The sequence below is a fragment of the Macrobrachium nipponense genome, chromosome 8 (assembly GCF_015104395.2).
Source record: "Macrobrachium nipponense isolate FS-2020 chromosome 8, ASM1510439v2, whole genome shotgun sequence".
NCBI classification, from domain to species: Eukaryota; Metazoa; Arthropoda; class Malacostraca; order Decapoda; family Palaemonidae; genus Macrobrachium; species Macrobrachium nipponense.
Window position 1 is genome coordinate 7,790,284 of NC_087203.1, and position 7,416 is coordinate 7,797,699.

Below are 7,416 nucleotides of genomic sequence, written 5' to 3' on the forward strand. Positions count from 1 at the left end.
ATTCTGGAGAATGCCGAAGGCGTGCTAAAGAGACCGATCCGGACAAGAGGAACACCATCAAAATCATAATGAATGGTCTTTTCGGTGTCACTATTAAATATTCATTGAATTATTCTACCCGAACTGTCGTCACCACCGGTGAAGCCTCTCTTCTCAGGAATGTGTCCAAACACACGTACAAGTCTTTGGAAAAACTGGGTACGACAGGTACATTGTAAACCATTGCAAAGAGTCTGTTATGGCTGAATCCCCGATTTATATCGGTTTTCAGTATACTAGACATGGCGAAGGATATGATGTATCGGTTCTATTACGACGTTCTTCGAAAGCAGTATGGACACCGAGTTCAGCTCCTTTATACCGACACTGACAGCTTGATCTTTTCCCTGGTGACTGATAACCTCAATCGGGAACTGAAGGGTGTGCTCGAAACCCCTACATGGATTTGAGTAATTCCCCAAAACTCACGAATTGTATGATGAGTCACGTAAGGGGGAACTCGGGTTAGTGAAGGTTGAAACGGGGGGGCTGAACTCATGATGGGAATTTATCGGCGTTGAAAACCTAAAGTTTATTCGTATCTGACGGAAACTAGTCGTAGTAACACCTTGAAAGGTGTACAAAGATGCCGGCAAAAGACCATTCCACATGACCAGTATCGAGCTGTAATCGAAAAGAAAGATGAGACTTATACTCGTGTGCACAATTTGCAAAGAGTAGGAGGCACGATGTGTCATACGAGCCAGCGAAAGGTATCTCTCGGTCCTTTAGAGGACAAGAGATATTATGCGACACCTTATAAATCGTTGGCGTATGGACATCCAGACATTGGGGTGGAAGAGGGTATAGCGGAGGAGGAGGGGGAGGGGGAGGGGAGGGGGGAGGAGGAGGAGGGATCTAGAGAGGGTAGTGGTGGCGCCGGTAGTTGCGGCAATCTCTCCAATTTTAAATATTCCCGCTCCTAGCACCTCGAGAATTCCTACTCCTCCTATTCCTCCGACCCTACTTCCATCACGTCATTTCCCACTGGTGAAAGGATGTTCAAAACGTCGAAGAGAGAATAGTAAAATATACAATGTTAATTCCTCTCTCTCTTCGACGTCTTTGACTTCTCCTCGACGGAAATGGTTTCACCCTCTCCTCCAGTTAAACGGGGGCGTATCACACCTTGACCGGGTGTCATAGTTTGTATATTTTTACTATATATTTTATCTATATTCATATATAATATATTATATTGTATATAATGTATTTTTATTATATAATCATATACACAGTTAGTTTTTTATATTTTGAATTATTATATTTAATTTTTTATTATAGTTTGCATTTTTACTGTACATTCTATTTTTATATTGTAGGAAAAACCTGTATGTATTTCATTATGGAAATTAAACAAATATTATTGTCGTCTAACTTCCATTCACCCTAATTATTATTAAGGCTTGTTGTATATAAAAAGGAGCGCGTAAAGTACACAAACTATAGTCTTAAACGCGCTAACATCATGGCCGCGACAGGTCCCTTCCCTGGGCAGTTTGTTAGACCCGTTCGCTAATCCCGCTCGTATTATCATCGCGGGGTTTAGTAACAGTGGCAAGTCAGTCCTATGTCAAGAAATCATTGAACTCTATGAAACGCATTTCCAATACATTTTATATTGCGGGGTATCTGAACACCCCCTCGAAACGCATCCCTCAATAGGTCCCAAATTTAAAGTATCCAAAGAAATTTTAAATCCCTTTGATTACACTGAAAAGGTCTATTATTCATACTCGATGATTGTTCCTGAGGCCAGTGATAATAAATTTGTCACCAACGCCTTCACAGCGGGACGTCATTTCATCTATTTCAGTTATATTCATAACGCAGAATATGTTTTCATTCGGGCAAGTTTAGTAGAGTAATAAGCTTGAATTGCTCACATTATATTCTAATGAAAAAAATCGTGATTTTAGTCAAATTGAAACTTTAGGTCGGCAGTTATTCGGCCGTCAAAAAGCTTCAGCCTTTTCAGACATATATAAAAAGGCCCTATCACGTAACCGCTACGGTTACTTGTTAGTAGACTTCGCTCCGTCAACACCTGAGCTGTTACAGCTCCGACTAATATTCTGGGTGAAACGGAATATCAAATAGCTTACCAATATGGATAAAGAACGGATAAAACTGCTAAAAACTTTGTACGGAGATGCACGGGGTGTGGGTAGTTTCACGCGGGGTGGACTCTTTATTCAGAGTAGCGAAAAATCTGAATAGCCAAATTACTCGTGAAAATGTTAAAGAATTCTTACGTGGGCAAAAGTCTTACACTGCATAAAGTCACTCGAAAAAAAATTCCCCAGAAGAAAAATCATATCACCCAAACCGAGAGTAATAGCGAGCACCGATTTAGCTGATATGTCCAAATTAGCTCGTAATAATAATGGGTTTAAATATTTGCTAGTCTTTATTGACGTGTTTTTCCAGATATCTACAAATTGTTCCCTTGAAAAGAAGGATGGTGTTACTATGCGTCGCGCTTTGAAGAAGTTTATCGAATCTACCGAATTTTTGGGAATTTCACGTTTGAATAGCGATGAGGGGTGGAAATATATTATAACAAACACGTCAGGGAATATCTAGATAGTAAAAAATATAAAATTATATAGCGTTTTATTCGAGAGAAATAAAATCCTCTATAGCTGAAAGAGTCATAAGGACTATTAAGGTCGTATATATAGATATCTCACACATAAGAATACCTTAAAATAACATTAACGTCTTGCGCGACATTGTTCAGAGTTTATAATCATACCCCCCATAGAAGTTTGGGTCGCACCCCGCAAGAGGTTCACGCATTAACGGATAGAGATGACATTGAACGTCAATTCTCGAGCATGTATAAAAAGGCTGTTCTCGTTAATCCTCCCGCCATTTCGCTCTTGAATGTTGGAGACGTTGTACGTATTGCCGATAGCGTCGCAACGCAATTTTTTAGGAGGGGATATACAATTCAAAATACTCTGGAAATTTTTAAAATCCGAAAAGTGGATACAAGGCAAAATCCGGTCGTATACTTCTTGGAAGATTTAGCGGGTGAAGAAATAAAGGGCGTATTTTATCGTGAAGAATTAATTCGCACAAATCTACCAGAAACGTATGATGGATCACTATTCTGGGAAGGAGGAGGAAAGATAATAAAACTCAATATTACGTTCATTGGAAAGGTTATCCGAGTCAATTCAATTCCCTGGGTTGATGAGTCTCAAAATTGTACGGATATGAACCGTAAGCAACCTTTAACCTAAGTACGTAAAATAAAAACTTTATTTTATTCATCTCTGGTTTATTCACCCATGAAAGAAGTAAAGTTATTCCCATCTTAAACGGTGGTTTGGTGTCTACTCTCTCGGAAACTTTTAGAAATTTTCTTTGTGGTAATCTAACTCAAGATAAGAAGTTTATGAAACACTTAAGAAATTGTAGACGAGAAATTCATCTTGTGTCCTTGAAAACAACGTCCATATTCTAAGAAGAAAAATATACTGAAAAGTCGTAAAGGGGGGACTATATCGGTTTTATTGCCTATTGCTGCGAGTTTGGTAGGGAGGTCTTTTCAATTGAAAATGAAGGAGTTTTTACGTTATCCCTGCCATTACCTATGAGATGGTTAATGAATAGAAAAGAGGTTTGTGATGGTGATATTAATAACCTAGAGGGTACTGGCAAGTTGGATACGGCAGCTGTTAGTAGTAGCGGACACGTCTCCCTTAATATCCAAAAACCACCTATGCCGGCTATATCGCTCACGGGACCTCCTCCTCCTCCTCCTCCTCCTCCATAGAAAATGTAGGTGCAGTGACTGGATGAGAGGTGGTAACGCCCCCATTACATTGAAAACAATTAAAGGGGAACATGACTCGCAAAAAGAGCAATCCCACATTTAAACAGGTATTATTCCAATATTTTTTAAAGAACCCCAAAAGTCATACGTTACGACGGCTTTTGTTAAGCACTTACAAGATTCTAACATGGTTGAATGGAATGAAGAAGGAGATTTAACTCATCCGCTCGCAGGTTATAATATTTTAGATATAGCTCGAGAATTTCAAGGGAATAAAAAAACCCACGTTGATAATATTTCGATTATCGCTACTTCATTGAAATGGCGGGGGGGTTAAAGATTGGATGTTAAGGAATATAGCATTAAAAAGCAAATCGAAACGTGGCGAAATATGGGAAAAAGGGAGGAGGAGGGGAGAAAGAGGAGGAGGAGGAGGAGGAGGGTGGGGTGGGAAGGTGAGGGCGGGACATGCGAAAAACAAGATGGCGAGTGTGTGGGTGGCTTATTAACATTTTAGGAACAATGATATCGGAGCTGTTTAGTCACGTGATACTGATTTTGATAAAATGAGTCATGTGTGGATGACTTGAAGGATTGTCACATCAAGACGTGAACTCTCGCCATGGCTTCATCAACCTCTTCGCACAAGTTAGTGAAAAACTTGTTAGCTAAATTTAAAAGCTTTGAGGTGTTAGATGAAACGTCGTCGTCTTCGATACACGGTCGGGAAAGTGCTGGAGAAGATGTTTGTGGTATATACTAAGGGTTGTGATGTCAAGGAACAGGTTAGAAAATATATAGTAGCCGTAGTATGTTTCGTTGAAGTATTGTTTTTGAAAAAGCGAATGCGCATATTATCGCGTTCGTGTTTGTACAGTTTTTTTTTCTAATGTATGTATTTGTATGGAATATTAATTCATTCCCCCTGTTTTTTATATTGGTTTTAAGAATTTTATTTTTTAATTCATTCCCCTGTATTTAGGATTGGGTTATAAATATAAAATAACAATTCCGTCTGTAATTTGATTTTTCAACAATCTCTTTAAACTCTGTATAAATAAACAAACAAAATTGAAATGTGTACCTTTGTCCTTGTGTTCGCCACCTAGATTATGACTCAAATTCTATGAAAAAATAAAATTTCACGTTGGCGTGAAGTCAGCTGGGCAAATATGGCGATAAGGTCTCGTTTCTTCATATGTGTGTGTGTGTGTGTGTGTGTGTGTGCGTGATTCATCATCAGATAACATTGACTCTGATATGGTTATTGGGGGAGATATCACATGTGGATGAAGTCAGTCGCCAAATATCCTTTTATCATGATACTCTGAATATCTAAGCAGCTGTGTATATATATATATATAAAACAAAATGTAACGGCTGAGAGAGAGAGGGAGGGAGGGCGGGAGGGAGGGAGGGAGGGAAGGAGGGAGGGAGGGAGAGAGAGTATATTCGCAATGTGCATATATAAATTTAGAGATTTTATAGGAGGAGGTGAGGTAAACGTCCCGTTTACTTTGAAAACAATTAAGGGGACATGAGTCGCAAAAAACAGTGAACTGAGTCTATTTGGGGTCAGGGTGGGGTCAATTTATTTTATTCCCAGTAGAAGGTTACGTGACATCACAGGGGTAGAAAAGTGTTTAGTCAATTTGGGGTGGGGGTTGAAATGTTGGTTTTTTATTCCCTGAGAGTTGTGTGACATCACAGGGGGTAGGAAAGGTGAGTGATCAATTTGGGGTCGGTGGGGGTTGAAAGATGGTTTTATTCCCAGAGAGTTATGTGACGTCACAGGGGTAGAATAGTGGAGTCACTTTGGGGTGAGGGGTTTGAAATGTTGGTTTTTATTCCCGGCCGAGTTACGTGACGTCACAGGGGGTAGGAAAGGTGGAGTCAATTTGGGGTCGGGGGTTTTGAAAAGAATGGTTTTTAATTCCCAGAGAGTTACGTGAGTCACAGTGGTAGAATAGTGGAGTCAATTTGGGTTGAGGGGTTGAAATGTTGGTTTTTATTACCGAGAGTTACGTGACGTTACAGGGGGTAGGAAGGGGGAGCATTTTGGGGTCAGGGTTTGAAAATGGGGGTTTTATTCCCAGAGAGTTACGGTGACGTCACACGGGTAGAATAAGTTGGAGTCAATTTGGGGTTGAAAGGGGTTTGAAATGTTGGTTTTTATTCCACCCAGAGTTACGTGACGTCAAAGGGGGTAGGAAAGGGGGGAGTCAATTTGGGGGTAAGGGGTTAAAGGAATTTTTTTATTCAGAGAGTTTTACGTGACGCACAGGTAAAAGTGGAGTCAATTTGGGGTTGAGGGGTTGAAATGTTGGTTTTTTTATTCCCGGAGAGTTACGTGACGTCACAGGGGGTAGGAAAGGTGGAGTCATTTGGGGTCAGGGGTTGAAAGAATGGTTTTTATTCCCAGAGAGTTACGTGACGTCACAGGGTAGAATAGTGGAGTCAATTTGGGTTGAGGGGGTGAAATGTTGGTTTTTTATTCCCGGAGAGTTACGTGACGTCACAGGGGGTAGGAAAGGTGGAGTCATTTGGGGTCAGTGGGGTTGAAAGAATGGTTTTATTTCCCAGAGAGTTACGTGACGTCACAGGGTAGAATAGTGGAGTCGATTTGGGGTTAGGGGAGGCCACGCCCCCCTAATATGAGCTCATGTACGTACATGAGCTTGTAAGACAAATGGAGTCAATTTGGGGTCAGGGGTGGCCACGCCCCCAGAATAGTGGAGGGTTGAAAGGATGGTTTTATTCCCTTATAGTTATGTGACGTCACAGGGGTAGAAAAGTGGAGTCGATTTGGGGTTAGGGGAGGCCATGCCCCCCTAATATGAGCTATGTACGACATGAGCTTGTAAGACAAATGGGATCAATTATGAGATCATTTAACTAACATGAACTTTCATACATATGGAGTCAATTAATGAGCTCATTTACGTACATGACTTAATAATACAAATGGAGTCCATTTGGGGTCAGGGGTGGGCCACGCCCCCAGAATATGGAGGGTTTTGAAAGATGGTTTTTATTCTTATAGTTATGTACGTCACAAGGGGTAGAAAAGTGGAGTCGATTTTGGGGTTTAGGGAGGCCAACGCCCCCCTAATATGCTCATGTAACGCCAATGAGCTTGGTAAGCCAAATGGAGTCAATTATGAGCTCATGTACGTACATGAACTTATCATACATATGGAGTCAATTATGAGCTCATGTACGTACATGACTTATAATACAAATGGAGTCATTTGGGGTCGGGGTGGCCCGCCCCCAATAGTGGCCTATGGGGTCAGGGTGCCACACCCCCCCGATACAGTGGAGTCTATATGGGGTCGGGGTGGCCACTTTTCCCCGGGGGTTTTGGGGGGTTTTGGGGGGTTGCCCCCGCCCCTTTTTATTTTTAGGCCTCACGTACGTACATGAGCCAATCAGGAGGGGGGGGGGAGGGGGGTAGCCCACGCCCTTGGGGGGGGGGGGTGGGGGGGGGGGCGGGGGGCGGGGCTAGAAAAAGTGGAGTCTATATGGGGTCTTTTCCTCTACTCTCTTAATTGCCCTAACGAGTTATACAGGCATTATCAACACCAACA